Source organism: Dermacentor variabilis, chromosome 8, assembly GCF_050947875.1.
Source record: "Dermacentor variabilis isolate Ectoservices chromosome 8, ASM5094787v1, whole genome shotgun sequence".
Classification (NCBI taxonomy): domain Eukaryota; kingdom Metazoa; phylum Arthropoda; class Arachnida; order Ixodida; family Ixodidae; genus Dermacentor; species Dermacentor variabilis.
This window is the reverse complement of record NC_134575.1, coordinates 17,255,013-17,270,732: the sequence shown is the minus strand read 5'-3', so window position 1 is coordinate 17,270,732 and position 15,720 is coordinate 17,255,013. Positions and strand designations below refer to the sequence as shown.

Here is a 15,720-nt window from a genome sequence, read left to right as displayed (position 1 = left end):
TACTTTCAAATTTGTGATGTCACGCTGACATGCCGGCGCTCAGGTCTGGGCCCGAAATTCAGCAAGCGCAAGGCTGTCGATTGCTTCCTCCGCTAATAATGATAATGCTAGATAATAACGATGCTGGCGTTCTGGAAAAAAATAACACTTTATCAGTCTAAGAACTGATCTACTGTTACATTATAGTGTCTGTGTGAAATATTCAAGACGAAATCAGCGACATTTTGAGGAGTCTGGTAGAGTCATATTTAACGCTAATAACGTTCGGGTCTTAATATGCGCCCGGCTCGGAGATGGATCACGTAGTGTCTCCTGCTGGCCACTTCTTATGAGACAGTCTAGGCGCTCCACGAGAGCTTTTTTTTTTCGACCCGTTGTTTCTGGTTGAGCCCTCAGGGGGAAAAAAATACATAGGGCTAGCAGATAAATGAAGACCTTCACCAGAAAGTTGTCAGTATAGTTTCTTTTTTTCTTTTCTTTAGCGCCTACCCCCTTCCCCTCCCCTTTCTTTTTCATTCTCATCTCGTTTCAGACTCTTCTTTTTCATTTCCTCCTTTCTCGCTGCTTCGCGAGCACGCATAATCGCTTGCCTTGCTGACTTCCTGTCTGACAGGTCTTAAATGAGAAAAAGCATCAGTTATAGAGGCCGTACCGCTGTTTAGTATCTTTCTTTGTTTGTTTCCTTTAGCTTTTTCTTTTTCTGATTACTTTTTCTTTTTTCCTTGCTCTGTGGCACACTTTAAAGAGGCCTTCCGTGGACGCCGTAGGAAATTGCGTTGCCAAACGTATAGCCTGTATCCCTTGTTCATTGTTGAAACATTGTGGCCTGTGCGTCCCGGGCGTCTCTTTAAGTTCGTTTCACATTTCCGAAACGCCTTTCTTTTTTTTTATTATTCTGTCACCTTTTCTTTGTTCTTTTTCGGCTTACTGTTATTTTTGTGGCAGCGTATATAAAGTCTGACGGCAGAAGATTACAACTTCAGACGTCATTCTTTATTCATTGCCGCATTAAAGCACGTGAATGCTGCCGATGTATAAACGGCAGTTCTCATTATTACGCATTGTGAAAGGAGACCCCCCCCCCCTCGGCCTGTCGGCATCGCGCGTAGCGAATTTCATAATTAACGCTCAAAGTTCGCCCTTCAGCTTAGCCGACGTTTTCTTTTTCCCCTCTTTTTTGTTCTTTTTTGACGAGTCAAAGTTGTGTAATAGATTTGCGCAAGTAATCCGTCCTCGTTAATCCCGATGTGCGCGGTGTACGCGACTGTCCAAACATAATCAAATAAACGTTTTCTTTTCTTCCATTCTCGGTTTCAACAATTTTCTGTTGTTTTAATGGTCGCACGTGGCAGAAACTGGCGCGACTATGTTGCAACACTAAAAAAAAAGGAAAGCCTCGAAAGAGTTACAACACCGACACCACCGTTGGGTTTGGGAGTTCCATTCATTCGTCGGGCTCGATCGCTCCCTACGTGCATGGGTCGGTCTCTTTAAGCGACTAATCTATTAAGAAGCGAATACGTGTGTATCAGCCATTCAGTTGGGAAGTCTGCATCGAATATTTTCAAGCACACGCTTTCAAGACGAGCAATGCTTTCGTTATTTCCTTCTTTTACGGAGACAATTGAGACGACCGGACAATTTGCACTATCAGGTTTCTCCACAGTAGCGGCTTTTCACATACGGTTTCTGAATAAGTGACCACGGGGAACTGAGTTTGTTATGAGCGCTGCAGAACTCGTACGCTAAGAAAAAATAATAAAGTTAGAAATAACTTCTTAGGTGAATCGAAAAAGCACCAATACGGCGAAGTTTTCGGTGACTCCTCCTGCGAACTCGCTTCACAACAATCAGATGCGGTTCTCATTTATTGCGCGTGGTTCTTGCATTGCATTTACTTTAATTGCTTTTCATCTTACACAATAAAGCTAAAATTGCAAAGCACACGCATTCGCTCTAACACAAGTTACGAGAAGGTCAAAAGACACCCAGTCCCGCATGGTTGCTCAGTTTCTCGCTCACTTACTTGATCAGGCCGTCACTCACCCACCTATACAGCCACCCATTCATTCGTTACATCACTTACTGACTCATTGTGGTAGTCAGTCCCCCGTTAATTGATTTACTCGCACGCGCACTCCCTCGGTCAGTCAGGCAGTCAGACCGTTAGTATGTCGGTCACACATTTACTCAGTCACTCATTTGCTTACTGAGTCACTCACTCACTCCACTAAATCAGTCGCTTGGTCCTTGATTCATTCAATCGGTTGGTCGGTCCGTCAGTCAATAAGCCACTCACTCACTTACTTACTCACTTATTCAGTCGCCCGTTCGGTCACTCACTCACAGACTCACTCAGTCACTCACTTATTCAGTCACCAATTCACTCACCAATTCAGTCACTCATTCACTCACTCACTTATTTAGTCACCCAGTCAGCTCCTCACTCACTCACGCACTTATTCAGTCACCCATTCAGTCCCTCAATCACTCACTCACCTATTTAGTCGCTCACTCAATCCATCCCACACTCACTCACTCACTCATTTACTCAATCACCCATATACTCGCCCATTCAGTCACTCATTCACTTACTCATTTATTCAGTCACCAATTGAGTCCCTACATTACCTACTCCATCACTCACTCACTCGCTCACAAACTTATTCAGTCATCCATTCAGTCCCTCACTCACTCACTTATTCAGACACCCATTCAGTCATTCAATCACTCACCAATTATTCACCCTTTCACTTACTCACTCACTCACTCACTTATTCAGTCACCTATTGAGTCCCTCAATCACAAACTAATTTATTCGCTTACTCACCTATTCGGTCAGCCATTGAGTGCCTCACTCACTCACACGCTTATTCACCCACTTATTAAGTCATATATTAAATTCCTCAATCACTCACTTGCTCGCTCACTCACTCACTCACTCATTCAGTCCCTCACTCACTCACTAACGTATTAAGTCACCCATTCAGTCACGCATTCACTCACTCACTCACTTGCTCACTCACTCACTTATTAAGTCCCTTTTTCAGTCCCTCACTCACTGACTCATTCGCTCACTCGTTCATTCAGTCACTCATACACTGTCTGTCCGTGAGTTAGTCAAACATCGCTTAGTGAGTCAGTAACTCACTCACACATTCACTCGCTCACGCACTTACCGCATATGAGTCCTTTACTTGCTAGCGAAACACTTCTCCACCCCGTGCTTCCCTCAGAGCGCTCTATCCAGTGGCTCGGGCCATAGCTTTGCAGGACGTGTAAACACGTCGATCGGCGCTCCGGACACCCTTCATGCCATCACGAGGTTCTGCAGGCGACATTGCGCCGGACAGTGTCCACATCTGAACGCCGCCTCGTTCTGTTGTTTCTCGGCAACGCCGAACGCCGGTAGTTTCCCCCCTTCTCGAGGCCTCCGTCATTCCACAATTCTTACTTCCTTCGCTTCTTCTTTTCTCCTCGTCCTAGGTGTTATTCCTCCTTCGTTTTTGTTTTTCTTTTCGTTAGCCGTTCTTTCCATCTTCTTTGTACTGTTTTCTTCTTGTTGTTTGGATTACTCGTCGTCTTGTTTCTTTTTTCTTTTCTTTTCTCTTTGTCGTTGTGCTTCTCGTTCCTCGAGACCGCAGCGGCACATCGAGGAACGTTCCTCGCGAGCAGACGACCGCTCTTGCCGTTCGAAATTGTGTCGTTTGTCAGCGGCGTGCTTCGCCGGTTCAACCGTGGTTCTTGGGCAGCGCGGCAGGAGTTCGCACATGTCGACAGGGCATTTCTACACGCTTCCAACTTCCCCTGCCATCGCGCGCGCACACACACACACACATACACACACACACACACACACACAGAGAGAGAGAGAGCCGCACACATGCACACACATCTAGCAAACCACACACTCAAAGCGACTCACACGTGCAGACGCACACACACACAATTTCCTTCCTCCAGCGCCTTCGTGATTGCTCCTTTCGGGACCGATGCATCACGTTCCGAGCGCTATTGCAGAGGCAACTTTCACCGTGTGCCGAGCGTCTCGGTCAGCGATATTGGACGACGCCGTCGGCGCGGAGAATTGCTGCCGCTTGGATTGGCCGTTTCGCAGTCATTCATATTTAAGGGGCACTGTAGTCGCTCGCCCCTGTGCCTCCGCGCTATATAATACACAATATTCCGGCGCCGCACTTCTGCGTTGTCTGCGCGTTCGAAGCACAGCAAGAACGTTGGGCGAATTCGCCTTCGGCTCTATATGACATCAGGAGACTTGGTTATCCCTGATCAACAAAATAAGTATGTTCCGTCAAATAAGGAAGTAACATGCGCGCCTTTAGAGAGTAGTCATGACAGGTAAAAAAAAATAAACACTAAATTCCTCGCGTAATGTTCTCACCGGAACATTTGAGACAGCGAGTTAGGTCTCTTTTGCTAGAGGTACCATTCACATGTGTACTCTTTCTCATTAATAGCCGCGCTGTTTGACGAACATTCGTTATAGCAAAGCGCAGATACTAACGCCCCTTGGTGAAACCTCTGTCTTCGCTGTGGCGGGGTATTGCGCTGCCATCTAGCTCGGTTTCTGCGAATGACGGCTGTCACCTTCAAAGTTTCGGTTCATAGCTTTTCGTATTTACTGCTTCCTATTTTTTTTCTATTTCTTTACTGCTCGATGAGACATATGAAGGAAGCGCCTTCGAGCAAATAACGGACGAATACAAACGCCAAGTTCTAACCGCCTACCGCAAGTAAAATTTTTACGTGACCACGCACATCGGAGGCACATATGACGCACAGGAGGCTTCACTAACCTTCGCGAACGCTGCTTCTCGAATTCGCAAGCTGCACAATGTGAAATCGTGCCTCTTACGTTTCCTGTTGGCCGTAGAGCACGTAAGCAACTTGTACCTATAGATACTATTTTTTTTGTCGGTTTGTAGGTGTTGCCGTCGCTGACGTATAAGGACATTTTATCAGTATAGCACCTAACTCGTCTGCACTAACATTGTCGTACGTGTGAATTAGTCGTAATATTATGCCATAATAATTGCGAATGGAAAGTCCTACTTTAAGAGCCCATGCTGGCAGCAATCCAACGCTTCTGTAAAGCAGTCCGCACGGTTCTTATAACACCTTGCGCCATTTTCATAATGATAAGGTGTAAATATTTTTTAAGCTGTAAGGCTACCTTGTACGCTTTTCATATAATGCATTACGTTTTTTCCGAGTGAAAAAGAAGCTAAAGGAAGCAATAATGCAGGCAGGAAATATACTAGACCTACAAGTGAAGTTTTGCCTCATCGATCAAAGCTGCTGCGGCAGGAAACAAGCCTAAACAATCGATCCGACGTATTTCCAATGAGAATCCAGTATAATGTAAAAATAGTGTGCCTGACTTCCAGTTCACTTGTACTCGGTGACAACCCACTAATTCAGTACGAGCTTCGCCCGTAAAACCACGTTTCCTCTGCCCTCTGTGCCTCCACACCTTAAGGCTCGTTCCCAGGAGACGCCAGAATTGAAAGAAGTACGCCTGCGCCGTGGCATCACGGAAGCGAGTGAAACCTATCGGCTGGCGCATAATTACAAGTTCTATTTGAATTGTGTGCAGCGGTACGTGTACATGCCACTACATGTCGACACTGTACACCACTGTAGAGAGTATACTTCGCGAATTGCACAAGAGTGCTCTTCGTATTGCCCCGCTACGCAGTCCGTGGAAGTTCAGACCGCGCTTGGTAGCGCGTCATTGCGGTTCCAGTTGAATGGTGGCTTCAGGCGTGCTGCTCATTAGATGGAATACGCAGAGTCGACCTCCAGTGGCGTGCTTCGAGCGATCGTAAACGACGTTTCCCCTTCAAACACGTCCTACGGCCTTCGACTCGCTTGTTTCGGGACCACCTGACAAGGCGGAACTGTAAACATCGCGGTTGCGAAGGTCGGCCGGAAAACGCTATTTATCATTTCTCACACTACGCATACACCCCGCAAAAAAACCAACTGTTCGCTCTTACGAACGGGAGCACGCAGTTTTCGGCACTTCCGACGCGGCGAGTCATCACCGACTCCGGTTGGGGATCTATCTACAGTGCCCGCATCCCGCGAGAGATCCGCCGTCGTCCCTAGGGAGAACATGGTCACTGGATACGGGAACGCTATTTCACCGAACACGACGACCCAGAGAGTTCGTTCGGGCCAGGCACCGCGTTCCAAGTCACACGACGAGGCAGCGATAGGAAAGGGCGATTCCGCCCGAGCGCACGATCTCATCTTCTCTCGACGGGCCGGGGCAACTGCTTCCAAATGCAAAAGGGGAACGAAACCTGGGAGAGCGCGGGGAGCGCGAGGGAGCCAAAAAGGGAGTTTTTTCTTCAATCTGCACCCTCTCCTACGTCTGCAACAAAGGAGGAAATGAAGCGCGCACGCGCGCTGCCGGGAGCACTGTGCGGCGCTAACTTGGGAAAGGGCGACTCGGGTCCCCCGAGATTTCGCGAGAATAAGCCGCTCGGTCGCTCGCGCGCGCGTGCTCGCCAAGACGATGGCGAAGGCCGGCCGCCCCTCAAACACCCTTTTCTTGAGGGACGCGAGTTGTTGCGTGTGTATGGCGTGTGTCCCCCTGCTCCGCGCTGCAAGCACATTACCGGTGATGGCGCCTTTTGGAACGAGCTTGGCCCACCGCTCTCCCGCTGTGGACGAGGCGAACGAAAGAAAAAAAAAAAACGATAAGCTAGAAGCACCCCCTGCATGTGTCACTTTCGCCAGGGATGCAAATCAGGGCCTCGAGACTCGGTCTTGAAACTCGTTCTCCGAGATTGGGGGGTCATACCAAGAAGGGTGTGCGGCTCTCCTCCGCACAGTCCTCGTTTCGGCTCGCTTATACAGGGCGAGTGAACGAGGATGGTGCCGCCAGATGAGGAAAGTAACGGTTCGGCGTCTGTGTTCCCCGGACTCGGTCCTCGGAACCCTTTTATGGCCGCTCGGAGGCGCTCCTGGGCTTCCACGTCTCAAGGGCTTTGCTGTTGCACATCTAATTGTGCGCCGAGTTTCTCGCATCAACGATATTAAAAGTTGCCGTCCGGCCCCTCCCCTCCCCTAGCCGAGGGGCGAGATCCACTGAACGCTATCGCGAAGCAGTTTTATTGGGGAGGTTCAGTGTGGGCACAATAGTTGCTGGGTGAAATGCTCGAGAGAACTGCTCGACGGCATTGCATATGCGAAGGCGTTTATTACGACAACAGGTGTTCCAGAGACGTTTCACTAGCAGTTTAAACGTCGACGACGCTGGCTATATGTTTTCCCAGCTACACAGTGACGTCTTTCTCCGGACCGACTGTATACGTACTCGTCCCTTGTAATTTTGGGGGTACGTCTGTGCGTGCGTGCGTGCGCGCAAGCTCAAGGCATCCATTCTATTCAGGCGTAGGATGACATGAATAATGTTTTGTAATGTGTGGTTAATTTATTTGCTTACTTTCGTGGTACAGAAAATTGCAGCAACTGCTATGTCGACAGCTTCTCCATCAGTTTAAATTGTTAAATGAGTGACAGGAAAGTGTGAGGTGAAGCGAATCGTTACAGGTATCAAGTGGTTCGCTCCCACTCGTGGAGCAGTTATGTGAAGTATTAAACGACATGGCAACAGAAATTACAAATATAGCACCTTCCGTATGATAGTTCGAGATAAGTACCAAGAACATTTTTCTAGCGTGCACACCGGCAGTCACTTTCAACAAGCGCAGAAAGAGGAGTAAACCGGGGTTGAGTGCAGCTTTTGAATGGCAAATGCACGAAAACACAAGACATCGAAACCAAACGCACTCATAAACGCATAACACACACTTATGCTTAGTCATTTCCTTGCTATGTTTCAACCAAACCAAATCTTGAATAATTTTACTTACTTACGAAGACAGTACTACGCGGACAGAGTCCCAGACCTCCTGTCGGAGTTGTGAGAAGGGTCCGTAAACACGGGTGTGTATTCTTGTGTCGTGTACTATGGAAACGGCCAGCAATTAAAAAGAAAATTGCCTCGTGTAGAAATTATCACTGACAGTAAAAGAATGGCAGAAACTAGCGACAACGCTTGTCAGTACATAAAAATAGCCCGTCCTAACTAACGAGTGACCGTACCCCTCCGTCTCGCCCCTTCTGCAAATCGGTTGCGCGGGAGCTCACGCGTGACAGTCCCTCGCCCTTCTTACCGCCCTTTGCCTCGGCGCCTTTGTATTACAAGTCCGACCATCGACCACCACCGACTGCCGTCATCCACGAAAACGTGCCGATGGCGAAACCTTGCTGGTGGCGAAAACTTGCTGGTGGCGAAAACGACGGTGGCGAAAACGACGGTGGCGAAAACGTGCCGTCATAAGTCAACGTTGAGGAGGATCCAGGCGGCGGAAATCGCTACGGGCCACATACCGGCAAGCGCGCATGGGTAAGCGGGGCGAAGGTTAATGGACCAGCGCGCCCTCACAGTTGTAAGCAACGCCGACAAGTTTGTTTAGTGTTGAGTTCATGTGTTGTGCTGCGCAGTTCATTAGGCCTTGTAAATTTTAGTTAAATAAATGGGGCGTCGTTCATGCCAACCGCTGCTCTCTCTTCTTAGTGAAGACTTCATCGAACGCCACGAAGAAGCCAAGGTGCTTCAAGCGTCATTTATATTCGTTACGAGACAGAAGTTCACAGGAATGTGGAGACACTGTGTTCTACAGTGTTTGAAAAACGCACTGTTTTCCTTGTGGAAACGTTGTTTTCACGCTTGTTCGACCACCGTTGATCAATATCTTCATATGTAATTCATATTTCGAGCCGTTATTCTCGCGTTTACGGCCGTACACGCGGTGTTCCAAGGAGTTATGAAATCTGGTTTTATTGTAGTATTTTTACACGCTGCTCCAGTTACTCACAAAATGAGGCGCGGATAGCTGCCTTCTGCAGGGGCTGACTCCACCAGAGTGGACGCTTGGGTACATAGGTCGGCACACTCACTCACTCACTCACTCACTCACTCACTCACTCACTCACTCACTCACTCACTCACTCACTCACTCACTCACTCACTCACTCACTCACTCACTCACTCACTCACTCACTCACTCACTCACTCACTCACTCACTCACTCACTCACTCACTCACTCACGAGCACACTGACGCATACTACCACGACAACGGTTTCACAGAACTGGGATAGAGCGTTTGCGAGATGCGGTGGTCGTGAATCGACGTGAATAGATATCAAGGCGAGTGAGAGTCGGTTGACGCAGTTGCGAAGGAAAATCGTCGATCACGATTTTGAGGGGTTGTCCGCATCAACGTGTTCACTCGCCATTGTGACGTAGCGACTGTGGCATTCCGTTAGTAAGCCTGAGGGCGCGGGATTGAATCCCGGCCGCGGCAACCGCATTTCGATGGGTGCGAAATGTGAAAACGCCTGTTTACCCTGCTTTGAGTGCATGAAAAAAAAAAAAAACCTAGGTGGACAAAATTAATCCGAAGTGCCCCCACTGCCGCCTGCCTCATAATCAAATTATGTTTTTGATCGGTAAAACCCCAGAACTTAATTTATTTTCTAGTATGAACGTAAACGAGTACTCGCGAGTATGAGTTGACGCGAGTATATGTACGTGAGTATGGGCCGGTAAGTGTTAGTGGAAGCGGCTACGATCGCGAGTGAGTGAGTGAGTGAGTGAGTGAGTGAGTGAGTGAGTGAGTGAGTGAGTGAGTGAGTGAGTGAGTGAGTGAGTGAGTGAGTGAGTGAGTGAGTGAGTGAGTGAGTGAGTGAGTGAGTGAGTGAGTGAGTGAGTGAGTGAGTGAGTGAGTGAGTGAGTGAGTGAGTGAGTGCACATGAGTATGAGTACATAGCTTAGAAAATTATTGGTGAGCGAGATTGAGTTAGTATCCGCTTCTTCTGCCCACCTACGCTGGAGTTGGTATTGCATTGCTAGATGTAAGAGCACTAAACATGCAGACACGCGGCGAAGCTGACTACCACAGTGCTCTACTTCCAACAATTTTATTTCGTAAATGAGTGACAACCGCTCCTCCCTCTGTCATTAAAGGATGTTACTGTCATTACTCGGTAAATCAAATAAGTAAATAAATAAGATTGTTTGAGTAAAATAAATTCATATCTAAAATTGTTGGACGTCGAGAGCTCTGGTGTTCAGCTTGGTCTCAGTGTCCGTGTGTTACGCGCTCTTAAATTTAGCGACGCACTCCACCGTTCTCCTTTTCGTTCTGTCTTTTAAAAAAAAAAACGATCGCCCCCAGTTCTCCTATTTTGAGGAGCACAAACCTGCACCTGCTATCGCCGAGGCGCCACCTGTCCGCGTCGTCTGCTTCTCGGCGAAGGAAGGAGGTCGTCTGCATGTTTCATGAAGCACGCGCTCGGCTTCTCCCCTGGAGACAGCTTCGCTCCAAAGGCCGAGAGAACCCGCCTGCATCTTGCATGCTGCTCGGCGCGAACGAAAGTTGGCAACGACGTGGCCGCTCCTCATTTGCCTGCTCGTTGGCCGGGCTTGGCTTGGAACCTTTACTTGCACCCGTTCCTGTTAGTCCCTCCTTCCCCCTTCTTTTCTTTTTCTATGTATTCTTCATTCTAGATCGTCGCGGGCTACTTCACCTCCTGTAAACGTTCTTTCCCTACTGGTTTTCAGCCTCTAAGGACGCTGAACTTTTTGTTACTCTCTCTCTCTCTCTCTCTACTTTTTTTTTGTAGTGAAATTTCTATCCAATTTCTCGGGTTCCTCCGAGCCTAGGTTCTATTTTTAGATGCAGGAGAAGATGGTATTGTTCATCAATGCAAGCAGCTGCGGAACTTGGTCGAAGTGCCTATGTCTCCACTGTGTTTGCTTCGATTGCATTGATACCGCAGACACTTCGCCATTCTATCCGGGGAAAGAAAGGTGTCTGAACTAGCGTTCTCGCCTGTATCTCGCAGCTGGTTTACAGTTGTTCGAATCAGCCTTCACTGTCAATTCACTGGTTCATTGGACGGAATTTTCCAATTTCCGTGTTTCATGAATAAAACTGCACCCGAATCCGTCCTCCACACTTTATTGAATTACCAAAATAATAAAATAGGTAAGAAAAAAAAGCTTCACGGCGCCAGTAGAAGAGAAGGCTTAAGTGAACCATGAACATATAAATTTAATTAGATTGCTTTGGGTGCCTGGACATAAAGGATTAGTCATGAATGAAATGGCTGACAGTCTCGCGAGAGCGGCCCTCAGTGGCCCTGTATTACCATTACTTCCTACAATAGCTTACCTGACGACTACTAGATTCAGGAGATATACAATTACTCAAGACTTCTTGAACCCAGCTGTAGCAAATTTTTCAGAATATCGACACCTCCTATTCCCTTGGCCTAAAAATTCCTTTCACACCAGAAAAACTGAAGTCATCTTTACCCTATTACGTTGTCGAATACCAAAATTAAACTTCTATCGTCACAGGGCAGGTCTGGTGCCCTCCCCTCTGTGCCCAGTCTGTGGAGCAGATGAAACAATAGATCATTTTTTCATATTCTGCCGCCGTTTCACTTCTTTAAGAAAAAATCTAGAATCAAGATTTACACAGCTTGGTTTGAGCTTTTCAATTATAAATATCCTTTCTCTAGGAGCCTCCTCTCTTGGACAGTGCCACAGGGATATTTGCTCAACCGTGGAGGATTTTATAATTGCTACAAAGAGATTTTCTTGAATTCTTAAACATTTTATTTTTGTTCATTTCCTCCAGTTAGCTTTACCATTTTCAGTTTTTTAATAAAGATAGCCTAATTTCATCCAAATCTTGGCCAATCCCCCACAGTGGGTGTGCGCCATCGCAAAGGAATACCATACCATACCATACCAACATATACATTTCGCAGGACGACAAGAGGGGAACAGCGATCATGGTAAATACTGTGGCGTCATGACGACGACACTAACAACACTTGCGTGATCATGCGAAGACGATACTACGGAACCCGCATCGTGAATCCAATGAAATCCTACTCATACTTAGAGTTCTTGTTCTGTTTTGTTGTTTCTTTTGTTTCTTTTTCTGGCGGCCTCTTATTCCACAGTAGCATGATGATAAATATGGTGCCAGCTACAGAGGAAAATAAATGTCGCTGAACTACGCTGTAGAGTACGCGCTCTAAATTAGGGCACGACCCTCATCTTAAATAACACATCGTATCAAAAGAAAACGTTCTCGGAGCTAAAAGTGGGCATATGGAGGTAAGGTCACTAGTGCGGAATGGCATGCACCCTCCGCCCCCCCCCCCCCCTTCGCGGTCGTTCGGTGGTCATAAAGTCGCTAGGTTGAATGATCGGCGCCTGGTAACCCCGTGTTTGACCCCCAAACTACTGCAATGCTTTTTGATCGTTAAAAGTTATTTAGCCCTTGGATATTTCGGCACGAAACCACTAGTTTCGCATTTTCCTTTCAACCCTGTTATCCAGGGAAGGGAACGAGCTTTATCGTCAGAAAAATGAACGCTTTAGCGAGGCATTCTCACCCCTCTGTGAAAACGTCCTTGCCTGTGCTTTGACCCCTCCGAATTGTCAGACGCCGTACGTACAAATGTGCCCATAAAAGCGTTGCCTTAAGTTCGGGCCTACTGCGAGGAAACGTCCTGGCTAGTACACGGCTGGGATTTGGAACGTTGCCTCATATGTCGCGTACTTCAAAGAAACCATGCCCAGGTGTACATAGTTCACACACATAATGCATGAGAGACAAACGATGCAGACCGCTCATTTTTAATTACTACAACAGCAGTGACAGGAACAGCAACAAACACCGTGATGTAATCTCACTCTATACTTGTGATGACTATAGTGCCAGGATTGTATACTCATCGACGCGTGTTCTACAATTACAGAATTGGCACACCTTAGTGAAACGTCTTTTCTCGTATAAAATTAAGAATACTCAGCATTAGTTGGGCTGATGCAGATACTGGGACCATACCGCTTAAATGACGCGGACATAGGCAGACACGGATTTCGCACTTTTTCAAGTCCTTTTTTTCCTCCATTTAGAAGATGGTGATATTTATGGATGAACTCAACACAATTAGCAAGCACCACACGGGAACAAGATAAGACTATCTCATGAACACTGCAGGACTGTGGGTGCTATAATTTGTCTTGCCTTGTTTTTGTGAGTTGCGTGTCACTTGTGCTGTTGAGCTCGTGTACAATCATGTTACTTTTCGAAAAAAATAAAGCATGCGTCTGAAGGCTAGCGCACAATCTCTGTCTTTGAATGCGTTGTTCCAGCGCTATGTTTCCAGCACCCACATAATATTCTTTGTCGGTTTTGCAGCGAAGCTGTATGTGGCTAGCCGGTTCCTCTGTCCGTCCGTCTACCGCCTGTAAGCCAAAAACTCCTCCGGCGCAACCCCAAGCGCATGCGCGAAAAAAAAGAGAGACAGAGCGTGCAATTGGCTGCGCAAGTAGTGACGTCGTTGCTCTCCGTCACAGCCGAGCGCGCGCGCAGCAGTTTCTCTCCGGCTCAGAAATGGGTTGACCACCCGTCATACGTACTCCGGAGGAGCAAGCAGCTTTCGATCAGCAACACCGTGAGCAGAAATGTGGGCGAGCTCGTCTGCGCTGTGCCGATGCTGCAGCCCCGGGACAAGAACAGGCTCGTGCAGCCGAGCGCAAACAGCAACTGCGTACCGAGGATCCGGCAGCCTACCAAACCGTCGTTTAATGAACCGTCGGGATTAACCCAGTGATAAACACCGGGGCCGCACGTTTCATTTTCACTGGTTAACCATCTGTACGGAGCGCTTGGGCGGTGGTTTTTTCTATTGTTGTCGCGGAGAAATTTCGCGTTACGCATTTTCGATCAATACTTCGATCTTTGTCACTACTGAAATGTCTTAATATTTTTCGTTACAACTTATTACTTGCCTTAGTAATTCTGTACATTATTGGTAGCTCCTGTGCGATCATCTTTCAATAAAGCTTGTTGCCGGGCGAGTTGATATAATAATGCTTAGGAAGAATAAAATGCGCCGCGCAGACAAGAACGAGATGTCAAGGGACACTGACTAGCGCAGTCCGTGTTTCTTGACCTATCGTCTTTGTCTGCGTTGCGCGTATTATTCTTTGTAAGTACCCGCCTTCCCGAGCATATTGTAAACACCTTCGTGCATCTGATTCCGCGTGCTTCTATGAAGTCATAGTAATTGCAGTTGGCGCCGAAAGTTCATAGACCACGGTATGTGAGAAAGCGTTGCAATTGCCAGAAGTCCCTGGCTCTGGATAGTAAAACTTTACACGATTATGTTATTTGATTGTACTACGTACTACAGGCTGGGTATCAGAATACGAGGCGGTGTGCCGAGGCTGCAAATAGATTCAGGTTTTTTCACAAATCCCGCGGTTCGCAAAACTTTAACGCCGACTTCCAGCATATGAATTATCCTCCTTGGCTTTTCAAAGCGACATATTCGTCTGTCTCTCTTTTGTTTCATATAAAATTGTTAATGTTCCGCCCATGATTGACGCCGGCTACCGCCTTACACACAAAAAGAATACATCAGATAGTGTAGTTCTGCTTTCGCGCTTGGGTGCTAGTAAAACAGTTTACAACCTCACATAGGTGGCTGACCTCAACGCGCGTAAGCAGATATACCTCTATTAAAGCGGTGATAGCTGCAGTAAAATGTTATATCATCTTAGTGTCATTGGGCTTGTTCTCTCATATGTGTATCCTGCGCTATATACGTTAACATGTTCTTATCATTGCTTTTCTTTTTTCATACTTTGCGTAGCAGCATGGAAGAACACTTTATTAATGTTTGCGAGGTGGTAACAGCAACCATACGCTTAACCACTGAGCACAACTTCTCTATTTCCGTTTGCCCCGCGTTCATTTTTTTTCATCCTACGATTCGCTCATTCTTGCTCGCGTATAATTTAAACGACGCAGAACGAGTAATACTTCCGATTTATTGCAGGCAGTCGTATTCATAAGAAGCAAGAAAGAATCTCCTTGTTTAAAAATATCGCGAGTTTACGCCTGTAAAGGGTACTCTACCGCACGCAGAGCATTCTTGTGGCAAAGCGAGATAACCAAGCGTCACCTCCAGTGCGATGGTCATGCCGATGCTTCGTCTTCGAAGACGACGTCGCGAAATATGGATGCTCAAGAGCGAAATATTCCAGGTTTCTGTAAAGCACCAACAAGGTAAACAACCGACCAAGTAATGCCAGCAAAGTGCGACTTGCGGCCTATTGTGAGCATTTCTTCGTGGCGCCGTGAGCCGTCGCGTAAATCAATTATTGCAGCAGTATTCTATTCATACAGCTTGGCTTAATTATCTGTTGGCTTCATGTAGTCAAGAATATCAAAAGTTGTGCCCCTCAGGTTAACCCCCCCCCCCCCGCCCCTCGCCTTTGTTCTCGTCCACTCATCCGAGAATGGCATAGCAACGTGAAAATATACGCGCTTCGTTTACCTACACAGCAGGTAATGCACATGAATCAACAGGAACCGGCAACTGTTTACTTGCCCCTCCGTGTGTTGTTTTCACTGTATAAGATCACTCATGATTTACCAAACTAGCTCGTCTCGACAGTTTATGAGTATATATAATCCTTTGCACTTTAAGGCCGCAGAGATATGGCAATACTCCGGCTAGGGCAGGCACATTATCATTTGCAAGACAAACACATTATCGTCTGCATCTACATTACTGTCGC

The 15,720-nt window shown here is 47.2% G+C and overlaps 1 protein-coding gene across 5 annotated transcripts in view; it reads left to right on the top strand.

The window, feature by feature from the left end:
• The window catches only part of IRSp53 (Insulin receptor substrate 53 kDa), a 218,023-nt gene that overhangs the window by 110,134 nt on the left and 92,169 nt on the right, over positions 1-15,720 (top strand). The gene's annotated exons all lie outside the window — the stretch shown is intronic.